The following is a 13978-nucleotide window of genomic DNA, read 5'->3' as shown; positions in this document are numbered from 1 at the left end:
GCTATATAAAAAATTAAATTAAATTTAAAAAAGATAAAGTAATACAAAAATGGATAGGAAAAGACATATTGGGAAAATGCTAACAAAAAAGAAAGTAAAATGTGTGATATTAGTATTAGGATTGAAATCAAGGAGGAGAAAAAACAGTAAAGGACTTCCAATAGGTGCTTTAATGAAAGTAGAGAAACATAAGAGCAGTACAGTATTTTAAACTTATATTTTTGAGCTCATTTGATCAAATAGACCAAATAAATGTTAATAGATATTCCTAATAAAATATGTCAACCTTCATGAGTAAAACAGCATAGAGATTAATTAGGTTATAAAGAAAACTTAAAGTGATTTTTTTAAAAAAGAAATTTATTTAGAGAAATTCTCTGCTTATAATACATAACAATTACAATAACACAAAAGGAAAAACGAATACACCAACTGTTTAAAGATTTATAAGTTTTATGTTCAGCAACTCATGAGTTAAAAGAAAAACACAACTGGGCTTCCCTGGTGGCGCAGTGGTTGAGAGTCCCCCTGCCGACGCAGGGGACACGGGTTCGTGTCCCGGTCCGAGAAGATCCCACATGCCACGGAGCAGCTGGACCCATGAGACACGGCCGCTGATCCTGCGTGTCCGGAGCCTGTGCTCCGCAACGGGAGAGGCCACAACAGTGAGAGGCCCGCATACCACCCAAAAAAAACCAAAAAAACAAAAAAAATCCACAACTGTAGAATATGAAGAAAATAACAAGTCATTATATATCAGAACCTATGAAAATTGACTAAGATTGTGATCAAAAGAAAATTTATAGGTTTTAATAATTACCTTTCTCAGCTACCAAGGATGAAATAATTTAATAAAATAGTCTATTAAAGTAGCAGTAACATGAAACTAAGGAAAGTAAAAGGAAGGAATTATTACTGATAAATGCAAAATTAATACACTGGAAAATAGAAGAAGAGTAAAAAGGCAAATTTACTAATTGGTTGATGGGTGTTCATATAATTATGTATCATATATAACTGAATATATATTATGCATACATTCATATACTAATAAATATACATATGTATGTATGTAATATTTAAAAATAATATTAAAGGAAAAGCACATATAGTAAAAATGAAAACTTGAATGTTAATAACTATGCATTATATGTACATACTATGTATTATACACATGTATGACTATATACATGTATGAAACTAAGTTATGTATGTGTGTCCCTGTGTGTATATATATATGTGTGGATATATAACTGATCTTGGAAAAATAAGAGGAGAAAGCACATATAATAAATAAAATAGGAAAAATTAGAATTTGTTAGTAAATACGGATGCAGAGAAAATGAAAATAATTATGAGAAAATACTTGTCACACACTAAGGATAAACTTGAAAGTGTGAATAGAATGAATGCTTTATTATGATAACACAAAAAAAACCAAAATTGGTGCTAAAGACAACAAAAGTCCAATCAGGTAAGGGCAAATTTTCCAATTTTCTTAGGGGAAAAATTAAGAAAAATATTTATTCGTCCCTACTCCTAAAGAGGCCAAACCTTTCCTAAACCAGAGTTTAAGTGATGAACTCTAAATATCCACTAAGAAACAGAAAATTATAAAGCTATTTAAAATATTCTAGACAGCATAAAAACATATAGCTTCCAAGCTCATCTTTTATGAAGCCAACATAAAATTAATGGTCTAAGTCTGGAAAACTGTCTTTCCAGATTTAAAAAGGTGGAATAAACCACAGCCCCATACTACTTTTGCATACAAAATAAAACAAAAGGAGGACATTCTCAGACTATTAAAAGGACAGAATATGATTAATAAGGTTTATTCAAGGAATATAAATACAAATATCCTTATATAAAATCTATCAATGTATATTAAAATATTAAAAAGAAAATAAAAGCAAGTGATTATCTTTGTACATAGGAAAAAGTTATTTGATAAAAATTAATATCTAATCTTGATTTTTAAGATTCTTAATAAAACTGTATAAAATAATTTATATTTTATACAACTTTATAATCTGCTTGATATACATGTCTGAAAGCAAAATCCATGAGCATAGTGAAATATTAAAAGCATCCTCGTTAAATTCAGTAACAATAAAACAGGATGCTTATTAGTATTATTATTTAAATATTTAATATTATCCTAGGAGTACCAGATGATGTACTTAAAATATTTTTTAGAAACTTAAAGTGATTTTAAACATAAGAGATATAAATATGGAAAGGATAAAACAACATTTTTTTCCAGATGATTATACAACTAGAAAAATTAAAAGCAAGAGAAATATTAACTGAGGGAGCCAAATACAAATAAATAAATATATGAAAATTAATTGCTTTCCTGGAAACAAACATACCCAGCTATAAAATACTGAGAAATAAGAATCTTATCTTTAAAATAAGAATAAATATCTAGGTAAAAAGTTAATCACAAAATGTGAAAAATCTCTATGAAAAAAATATTTTAATTCTACTAAAGGATAGGTATTTCTGAAAGGAAAGAAGAGAAAACGTATTCCTGCACAGAAGATTTAATATTGTAAAAATGTATGTTCAAACTAAATTAATCTACAGATTTCACATGATCCAAATAAAATACCAACAGCCTTATTTCTGGAAAGTGAGCTAGCTGATTCTAAATTTCTTATGTAAAAATCAACATGAAAAAATTGGCAGCAAGTTTCTGAAAAAATAAGAAGTAGTAAAGGAGAATACCTTGATAAGATAGTAAAATACATTTTAATACAACTAAGTGTTTCGTGCTGGTGTCTAAATAGGAAGATTGATCAATTAAATGGAAGAAACAGTCAAGAAATAAACAAATACATATGAGAATTTACTCTATGATAAAGTTGGCACTTCATATCAGTGAAAAAAATAGCTTTCTGAATAAACATGTTGGGACAGCTAACTAGCCATTAAAAAAAAAACAACAACTGTTTTTTGCCTTAAGAGTAGACCCCAATAAATTCCAGACGTATCAAAGATTTAAATGTAAAAATAAAACTTTAAAAGTACCAAAAAATTACATTAAAAATAGTTTTGATATGGAAATACTCTTTCTAAATAAGAGGAACCATCCAGAGCAACATTAGAAAATATTAATAAATTTGACTACATAAAAATTAAAGTATTCTATGCCCCAAACCTCACAATATGAAGAATTAAATACAAATATTTTATAAAGCTTATTAAATAAGTTAATTTTTTTACTTATAGTAAATAGACGTATTTTTTTTTTTTTACAAATTTTAACTGAACTGGAAAATAGGCACATATAGAAGAAAAATTCAGTCAGACATATCTAATTATAAACTTAACTGAGCCTTTGACTCAGTAATGCCACTTCAAGGCATTTATCCAGCATTTATATATACATCCAGAAACAAAGAGATAAAAACAATGATGTTTATTGCAGCATACTTAGAAAGAACAAAAGTGCAAAAATCTCTAAATGTCAAGCAGTCATAAATGGGTTAAATCAATTACAGTCTACCCATAAATGAAATTCTCTGCAGCTGTGAAAAGCAAGGGAAGTTATAGAGAGCTGAAAATGAAAATATCACCAAAATATGTTTAAAAAAAGAGAGAAATATTTTATGTCTGCATGTATATATATATATATATTTTTAAATATACACGAAAGACTCTAACCTGAGAATTGGGACTGCAGAGCAAGGATGGGAGGAAGAGTTGCTTTTCGTATTATAACTTCTTTACTGTGTGGAATTTTTTGCAGATATATATTTATTAAAATTTAAAAAGATATATATATATAAAGTTATATATATATAACTTTTTAAATTAAAAAAAATTAAACCTGGAAGTTAAAGTAAGCATTACTTAGCCTCTTTATAAGCTTCAAATTTTCATGATTTGACAGTGACCAATAAATTTTACAAAAGTATTAAAAGTTTGATAACAACACTTCATGTCATAACTTTTCACCTTAATATTTGTCCCCTCAAGGCAAAAATAATCCTGGGGGTCAAGGGAAGTCAAAGAGATGTTCAGTGATCAATGTAATCTTTTTAAATTCTAATAATGCAACTGCAAGAAGATTCATACATATAAATGAAGCTGTAAGAACTTAATAGCATGTATGTGATTTAGAGGAAAGAGTACAGGAATTATATTCAGACAATCTGGGTTTGAAGCTGCTGTACCACTTATTTGAGCAAGTTATTCAATCTTTAAAAGCCTCAACTGAGTGACAAAACAGAGATATGGGTAACAACTGTATAATGTAGTTGTGAGGATTAAATTATGACATATTAATGTTGAATAAAGTTTCCAGGATTTTAGTGTGATGGGATAGCTATACAAAAGAGATTATCTTTGTGGTATTGTCTACAACAGCATCTTCAGGCCAGAAAATGGTTAGAGGTCCCAACAGATCCAAAGTAAATTTCAAAAAGCTGTAAAAACAAGAGAATGAAAACCACATGCAACTTAATAGATTCTCAATTCACTAAGCAACTCCTGACCAATGTGAAAAGCTCACAGAGGCATGTGGGTTATATTCAGCTGGATGCATTTTGTATGCTTTTTAAATACTCTTTAATTTGTTGTTGTTTTTAATGACCTGATTGAGAATTTTTAGGGTCTGCTAAAGGAGCATTTTATTTGTTTCTTCACACTGTCTCTTTTCTTCCAATTTTCTTCTCTCTGTTTTCTTCCTCTTCTTCCATTACATAAATAGATAGGCCCATGCCATATGTGTAATTTGCTTCAATCTCACTCTTTATCCCCTCATACAAAGCTGTTTTAAATGGACTATACGAACAGAACTAGAGGTGCTAACTAGATCAAACAGTTAATTCTGAAATTTTTGAAGGCTTTCTGTAACATTTTTTGGCTTTCTCATTTAGTTTCTAGGAAAATTTCATCACTGTTACAGTTAATTCAAATCCCAGCAAGACCTGGTAAGCAAATAACTTGCCAAGTTTTAACTCAAAGTACTCCTTAGCCTTTACCAAAAGAAGGACCAATTTGAGGTGTATTTCTATAATGGATGAGCCTTCTGCCTGAGCATCCCATTACCTCATTCATTTTAAAGTCAGTTTAGAACTCATGGACAGTGCCAAATTTACAGCCCTGAGTCCAGAATCCCTTTTTTAGTCTACAGAGAAGGCACTGCATAAGTTGTCTTGCTGCAAGTCTTCTGAGCTAGCCCCACTCCATCACATCCTTATTCTTGAGGGTACAAAGGTTTCAGACTCCTAGTCTATCCAATAATGTAAGTACCATTAATGATCAACAAATCTAGCTGCAACCTTGACTCCCCATCTGATGAGACATTATTGTATCACTAACAAAATGGGTTGGCAAAGGCAATCAAGCTCTAAAATACCCAAGATTCAAGCCACTGAATACCTTTGTGTTCACTCTATAACAAATTAGTAATCAGGAAGTTCATAAAATATTTAATTATTTTAGATGTTCTTAAGAGCTATTCCGAGAGACTTGTATCCCTAAATGTGCAGAATCTAGGTTCAAGCAATGATAGGTTAGACCATCTTGTCTAAGAAGAAATGATGTCATGGTTGTTTAGGGAGTTAAGTCTATTTGTGTGCATACCCTGTCTATAATTAGCATTTTCTGAGGGATGGGCTAAAACATTGCTGGGGTAGGATTACCTGTGCTATTTCACAGTATCACTGCTATTGTGGGGCTGGTTACATCATTCTGTCAAATGTCCTCATGCATGAGGGAACAGAGAGCTTTGGCCCCATCAGATGGCTTGCTTTTTGTCACACAAGTCTTGATCTTTGCTGTCTATGTTTTTTGTTTGTTTGTTTTTTCCTATCATTTTCTCTTCCTGAAAATATTCAAGTTCCCTCAAGGTGTTCAATGTGAACTTTGCAGGGACATCAGGTGGGTGATATCTGGGGTTGCTGTGCTTTTGTAAACAGAGTTAAAGCCATGCTCAAGGGGAAGTTCAACATTGAGAAGGACATCTATTTTCAAGTGTAGGGGCAAGCAATGGAAAACTAGGTCAAGGAACCTGAGATTTGAGAGGGGAGTAAAATCCAAGAGTCCAGGAACAAAATTTTTTTAAATGTGAAGGGTGTCCAAGGCTCATTTTTAACAATATAGAACAGCATACTTCAAAGAGGTATCAGTCTTCTTGGAAGTATAGAGTTAGGACAGCCAAGTATGCCTTCCCTCTTTTCCACCTACCCATGCTGTTTTCATCCTTCACAGCCCAATTCAAATATCATCCATCTGAAGCCTTCTGAAACTCTCTTTCCTCTCAGGAGAATGAATCATTGCCTCTTCTGAGCTCTCTCAAGACTTGTTCAAATTGCTTACTTTGGAACTTATCATTTTAATATAGTTAGTTATAGATGTATCTTCTTGAGTAGAGACTAGGTATGGTATTTCTTTCCTCTTTATATTCCTAAAACCTAACCAATTCATAAGATAGATGCATAATTTAGATTAGATGAATGGAATTCAAATGTTACTTGCATCCTCATGAGATCAGGTTATGCATATAATAGGTCACAGGAGCTTTACTGAACCAGAGTTTATTTCCTACTTGATTCATTCCACTACTACCATAAAAGACGTGTTAGCATACCCTTGGACAAGATGAGAAATCTGTAAACAAACTGGATACAAAAAATCAAACTAAACAAAAACATTACTGGAATTATCCTGGGTATATGGATCAAGTGAGGCGAGTTTCTGATAGAAGAGAAATTTACTTTCTGCAGCTGACTCGAGGAAGAGGTAGTAGGATGATGGTGGAAGAAATAATTCCATTGAGCCACCTACTGTGGAAGAACATTAAATATCTATGATAATTGTGACACCAATAACTTTTTCAAAGGCAAAGAATGGTATTTATATTACTATAGTGGCATCCGTGAAACATTTGGATAATTTTAGTTCAAGGTTTTAATCTTTCTGATTTTCAGAGCTTTCACAGTTGCAGTGCCCTGTCATGTTCGGGAAGGAGTGCTTATTCATAAAAAGCTGTATCTTCATTCTTTTGTCATTAGTAAAAATGGGTCATAGATCGTATCATGTTGCCTGTAACCTAGTTATAATTCTGGCAGGAGGGAAGTTTCAAAATCATTTCATATAGGAATCTTTAAAAACTCATTAGCATTTAATAATTATATTAATATATAAAGCATGAAAATCATGGAGCTAATTTCTGCAAAGATCGGCAGTGAATGTGCTCTGGAGAAGTTTTCTCTTTCAACTTTCTGGGAACAAAAGAGAAGGCAGTTCAGGCCTCTAATATGACATCCTATTTCAAATGCAGAAGAGAGAGAATTTCACAGAAGCCTCGCATCGTGAGTTAGCGGATTCTAAAATGAAAAGCAAGAATATTAGAGCAACATCTCAAAATGTGACTCTGGGCACTGGAGAAGCCTCTCCCCTTTGATTGATTTGCATTTCTGCCTATGTCTGAATTCATATTCCATAAGCACAGATGGAGGTGTGATAGATTTTTTTTTTTTGAGCACATCTATTTATTCAGATACCGGATTCAGTCTCTGAGTAGAGAGATGGTAAAGGCTGCTGTGAGCAGATGGCATATAGGCACTATGACTTCAGAAACAACATTCTTTCAAGATAAGTGGCACATAATAATAATAATACTTAGCACATATATTACACCTTTGGTCTGCCAACATTAACTAATTAATCTTCAGTAGACCCCTGTGAGATAAGTAAGTACTTATAATTATCTCTATTATGCAGTCAAGTCAACTAAGAATGTGTCTGCACATACTGTGGAAGAATTGGCCCAAGTTAAAGACCGGGTGGATCCAATTTGCATGGCTCTTTAAGATTTCTGCTCTCATAGCAGAGACTAGTATTTCTAGACACCCTGCTGTTTGAGGCACCAAGTAGATTTGAAGCAGGATATCAACTGCAAGACATATTTCATTCAGAAGGTTTCTGCAGCAGGGATCCGAAATAGGCCTGAGAAAAGTTGAGTCATTTTTCTAAAGCTTGAGAGGCCACGGCTGGCCAGAAGCAGCTATGGAATTACAGAGTCCCTGCCTACTTCTCTTATTTAAAGCAGGCAATCTGACTATCCATATCTTTCAAAGACATTCTTTAAGTGATTGAACAAAATACAGAGTTCAGAGAATCCTGAAGTTTTCTCTTAGTATCTGCTGTATCTGAGTTTTTTCTACCATAAGTGCATTGAGTGTGCCCTATGGCTTTGACTAGGTGTTAATAACCCACATGAAAGGATGGTGAGCTTCTTGTGACACTGAATTTCTTAGATTTGAGGTTTTGATGCTGCTGACATAGAAGAGCAAAAGTGTATGTCCTGAGGGTCTGAAATTTGGAATTACTGGAATATACCATGATATCAAGAGGCCCCAGCCTCAATTTGAAACATGTAGTAAAAACCTTTGCAAAAGTGGGAGTATTAATACCATACACACAAACTTATTACGAAAATTTAAGGAGAAAACATATGGAAAATGTCTCTCAGTACCTGACACATGATAGATAAACAAGTAATAGTTTACTCCTTAAACCACTGCTTCTTAGCAGCATGACTCTGGGCAAGTTACAATCTTCTTGACTCATTTTGCTCATCTACTAAATGGGGCTAATCCCACCAACCACAAATAACTTAAAGACCCTAAAGCTATTTTGAGTTCTCTCAAAAGCGTCGAGGAGTCTTCATGACCTCATGATCATATTTTAAAATACTTTCATGTTTTCTATTATAATATCAGCATTCTTTGCATCTGAAGGAACCAACGCTTCACTTATAAACCTTGGGAGGTGATTGCCTTTGAGCTTCTACTTTCCTCTTGTCTATTTTAAACTTGTTCTTGTTTTATGCATGGGGCTTCAATTTCAAATGTCTTGAAAGGGGAGGGAGAGAGCATTAAGATGTGGGGTTGTTACACATATAACAATAGTCAGTGATGCTGCCCAGAGGCAAGCTGCAACTGCATGCCCTGATTGTAGATACACAAATTGAAAGTCATTTTTAGCAAACATCACATCTGGGGCACAAGTATATTTCTTGGGTCATGAAAGATATTACATTCACTGCTGACCATGCTCTTCTGTTCCCTTGGATTAGAATACTCTCTCCCTTCTCAATTATCAAGGTCCTTTCCATCTTTAAAAGCTCAGATTATATCAAAGTCCTCGCACGAAGTCATTCTTGACCTTCATGGTTCATAATGATCTCTTTTACTCAGAATTCACAAGTTTCATCTTCTGAATTCTGAGCTTGGCATTCAGAATTTGGCATTAATGAATGACAATTCAGTTTGACATTAATGAATGGCATATCGTACCTATTTTTTATCCTACAGTACATCTTTGCATCCTTATCTTTTTAGGCTATGTGTACCTATGAATGAAAGGTGTTTATATAAATTAAATGAGCAAAAGCACATTGAACTGAGAACTATGGTGGGCCATACACAAACACAGAAAAAAATAATAAATATCAGTTAGTATAATTATTTTATCATTATGATACCTTGATCCTCAACTAGACTTTTTTGCCTGGCACAGAAAAATGATTATAAAGATATCTTACATGTTTATAACAACTTACAGTTTACCAAGCTATTGGTCAACCACTTAGTCCTTAGAAAATAATTAGAGGTTAAGTAATATTAGCCATCTCTGAGGGAGAAAGGAATTAAAGTTCGGAAAAAGTTATCAAATTAAACAAGGAAACTCAGCTAGAATGTGAACAAACAGGAAATTCAGGGCTCCTGATTCCAAGACCAGTCCAGGGAAAGAATTCATCAATGATGGCAAATGTGCTGATTCAGCAGCCCTCTTTAATATAATCCCTAAACTGGCCTTTTTTTCCTTCCTGAGTCATGTGAGTTTTACAATATCTGAACAGGTCTGTAAATTATTTACAGGTCATATGTCTTCTATTTAGATTATAATTTTCGTGAGGGAAGGTGTTACACCAGGTATTTTTAACTTACCCCTAACCACTTGTCAGAGCACTCAGTACCCTTTGAATGTTCAATACATATTTTCAAAACTTAGGACTTTAATTTTACTTTGACTACTAATTTGTCATGTTACCATTAAGGTAATCAGGAAATAGTTATTACAAACATATTATCTGGATACAGTTTTTAAAAAGTAATTGCCAATAAAATGATGAACTAAAATATATAGTCTCTTGCGTTTTCATGAAATCTATTCCATTTAATCAGGTTATTTTCCTTAGGTTGAAAAATTATTAAAATATAAGTGAAGCACATTGGATGGTAGCTCTCAAACTTTCTCTGACAGCACAATCCTTGGAAATTATGGGATAACTTTCTGAAAGTCTACGAATTATTAATTCCATCTCGTTCAGAGTAATTTAGCATGAATGTTGGTGTGTAGCATTGGAGATTTTACTTTGCTTATTAATATTAAGTTTAAATTAAAAGCGTAGAATGCAAAGTACAACCAAGACTACTGGTGTCTTCATCAAAAGCTGGTATTTATGCAAGCACTGGTGTGTTTGTACTTTAATATCTCTCCCTTACTTGTTCATTCATTGTACTCACTAGAATATGAGTTATTCTAGATACTAAACACTGAAAAATAATCATGAGATTAACGCTAAAAATAGGGGATATACTAGATAACAGTTTGATTATTCTCCTGTAAATTGGGAGAAAACAACTACTGCTCAATTTTGGTAATGAAGCACCAATTTTGACGCTCAAAGTTTGAAAACTCCTGCAACAGAAATTAAGGTAAATCTGAATTGTCACTCTAGTTTTTCCTTTATTTAAAAGGAATCAATATACCGACTTGTTTATTTTTTCATTTACGTGTCACATTTTTCTCTTTGAATGCAAACCATGCACGTTTCATAGAACTATAATTCTTTAAGAACATCTCCTTTCTTAACAAGTGGGATATAGGCCTGGGGGGTTACTAGAAAACTGGAGGTCATGACAATCATATGAAGGCCGTGGTCGATCTAATTTGCTATTACAATAGCTACAGTTGGGTGTAAAATTTTCATGTTTGCTGGATGTTAAAAATGTAAATCACATAAGCCCATAGATTTTGTCCAGAAAAGATAACAATTGTGAGGTTAAAGGCTCAGGTATAGATATAGATATAGCTATAGATAGAGAGAGAAGGGGAGTGGAATACAAGTCAGCAAGAATATTTTTATTATCGGCCATAAAATGTATATATGAACATTCTACTGCTATTCTGACAGTGACAGAAGGAAGATTGGAGAACAAAAAATTATGATGCAACTAAAGGAGCACATTTAGTTTTCCCTCCTTTTAGAAAATGTCCCTCATTCATTTTATCCATCAGTTCTAGGAAAGCTTTCTTTTCAGAGCATTTGTTCTCAGCTTTAGTGAAGCTATACAGGTGGTGCTGCCTCAGCAGGAAACTGTCTTCTTGCTGAGGGGCCGCCAATTATTTGTAGTGAAACTAAAACAGAAGAATAAATATTACATGTTGATGGATACTTGTCAGGAGAGGGAATGAGGTGCTTTCAATGGGGCTTGTCAGACACAAAAACCTTCAGCAAATCTGCATTTTCAATGGCAAAGTGGCTAGAATTCTCCAGCTGCTCCACTGGTGAACCTCAAGATTTATCTCATAAATTTAAATTATAGATGACATAGCACTGGAATGGAAATAGATGACACCTTTAAAAATAAATCTAGTGTAACATTTGGGAAAAGGAATCACACATTTCAAAGGGGAAAAAATAAATTTCCAATGTGCCAAAACAGAGCTTTTATTTATTGTCCTATTTACTATTCTCTGTCTAAAATTAGCATCTCTCTTACTTTTCCTTTCAGTCCCCTTTATAAGACATGCTGTGGAGAAGCTCTGGAAGTTTAGTGCAACTCAAGGAGTAAGCCGGCTGTAACTATAACAAAAAGCTTGCCAAGGTTGAGAGCCAAACTGGCAAGGTTTTCTGTCATGTCAGCGTTTAAGTATTATTGCAATGTTATCGTATCACTGAAGAAAGGGGAGCATGGAAACAGCAGAGCCAAATGCAAAGGAACATTTGAAGGAAAGTGTGTACCTAGCTTCAATAGAGAATTTGGCAGTAGTGGACAGGGTTTAGCCTTAATAGGAACCAGTCAGTTCAACTTTGATCATATGAAATTGCACTTTTAAAATTTATTCCAGGAGATCTTGATTCCAGCAGTCTTTCTGAATCAGATAGTGGTAAAGAATAATAAAGAATGTAACTCTGAAAACCTACAACACCAGATGAAGACTTGCCTGTGTTAAAAGGAAATTTCCACTGGTCAGAGCAGGAAGAATAAATTTCTCTTGAAGGGAAATTTCAGAGCAATACATTTGAGGTGTTTTTCCCCCTTTCATGTATTTATTCACATGACCAGGTAAAAGTCAATGAAAATTTGGACATTTGTCCTGAGAAACCACAACAGAGTTCATGATTTGAGCAAATATTTTACCAATATTAGAAGAGTCAATTGAGAAAAACACAAAGGTGAAAGCAACAGCCAGAACAAAATGAATAACCTATCACTAACATTAACATGTTTACCGAGGTGGGGGGGACTTTCAGCAATATTTTGATCATTCCATGCTAGGTATTATGAAAGATGTGCTGCACTAGATTGGAAACTTTTTTTTTTTTTTTTAAAAACTAAGTGAAATTCAGAGGGTGAGGCACAGAAACATGAGCTCTCCGGAAATAACTTTTCCTTCGACTATTGATGGTTTTCTCTTTTCTTCTCAGGTCAGCCATGGAAGGACACATAAACGATTCAGGGGATTTAAAAATTGAAGCGGTGAGTTTAATAGCTTTACCCACATTCACTATTTGCCTCTCTTGCTTTCCAATTCCCTGTAGCTAGAGTCAAATACATTCTCACCCAGTGATCAGTGTTGGTTTTCAAGTGACACACTGCATGTGGAGCTCAGGAAAACCAAACACCTACAGGAATGTGTTGAAGAAATGGGATAGCAAGGGCGCCAAGTGACTCAGTCTCTGCTTCCATTCCCTGGGGTTTATCAACTTTGTTAATGGGGCATATGTGCTGAGAATTATGTAACGTTAAACATGGGGAACATTTCCTGGAGACATTTTTCATTCTTCCTCAAAGCCAATTCATTGATAAGTCTAGTGTCCAGGTAAAACACCACCCTCTAGTGTACGTCTCTAAATAATGCTGCTGTGACTCCTCTGATGATAATGATTATGATAGTAAGCATTACAATGAAGGTCATTTCCTATTAATTAATCCATAGGGCAATACACACAAGGATGCACTGAACAGTAGGTGATATATAACTCATTGGTGTGGTCAAACTAACCGTTGGTTTGCAGTCAAAATGAAGCAAACAGTTGGCTAGATAAAAAGAATCCAACAGAAGCTCATCAATTTCACAAGTATTTAGTGAGAATTTGGTATGGGGCAGATGTGTATGGTATGTGTTCAATCACACAATAAGGATGATAATCGCTTAAACTATGAATTGGAGGAAAAGTATTCCAAGAGTTGAACATCCTCTGAGAAATCCCCATGATGCCTGCTCTTTGGGAAAATAACGTAACTTGCTGGGGTCAGGGTGGCAATCAACTACCTAAAGAAAATTAAAATGTACTAACAGAAACATAACATTGTTTCTCAGAAATCCTCAAAATAATTGATAACTAAAATGTGAATCATCCTAGTTTATAAGGAGAAAAATAAATTTATAAAAGTCTAGATTAGAAGCTTTTTTGATGTTATATAGCCTGATTCCATGTGAAAAAAGGAGTAGATGGAGCAATCAGAAGTATTCTACAACCCTCTGGCATGGAAGATTACTAGAAAATCCTGTGAATATATTTGACATTATTCTCTTCTCTTAAACAGAACTCAAAGAAACTGAACTCTTTTGATGAAAATATCCATACCTCCTTTCTACACTCGTGAACATCTCAGGAGACTTTTTTTCTTAATATCTTCCAGCCTAAACTGTTGAAAGTGGA

The sequence above is a fragment of the Leucopleurus acutus genome (assembly GCF_964270905.1).
Source record: "Leucopleurus acutus genome assembly, chromosome: 3".
Lineage (NCBI taxonomy): Eukaryota > Metazoa > Chordata > Mammalia > Artiodactyla > Delphinidae > Leucopleurus > Leucopleurus acutus.
Note: the sequence above shows the minus strand (reverse complement) of the source record.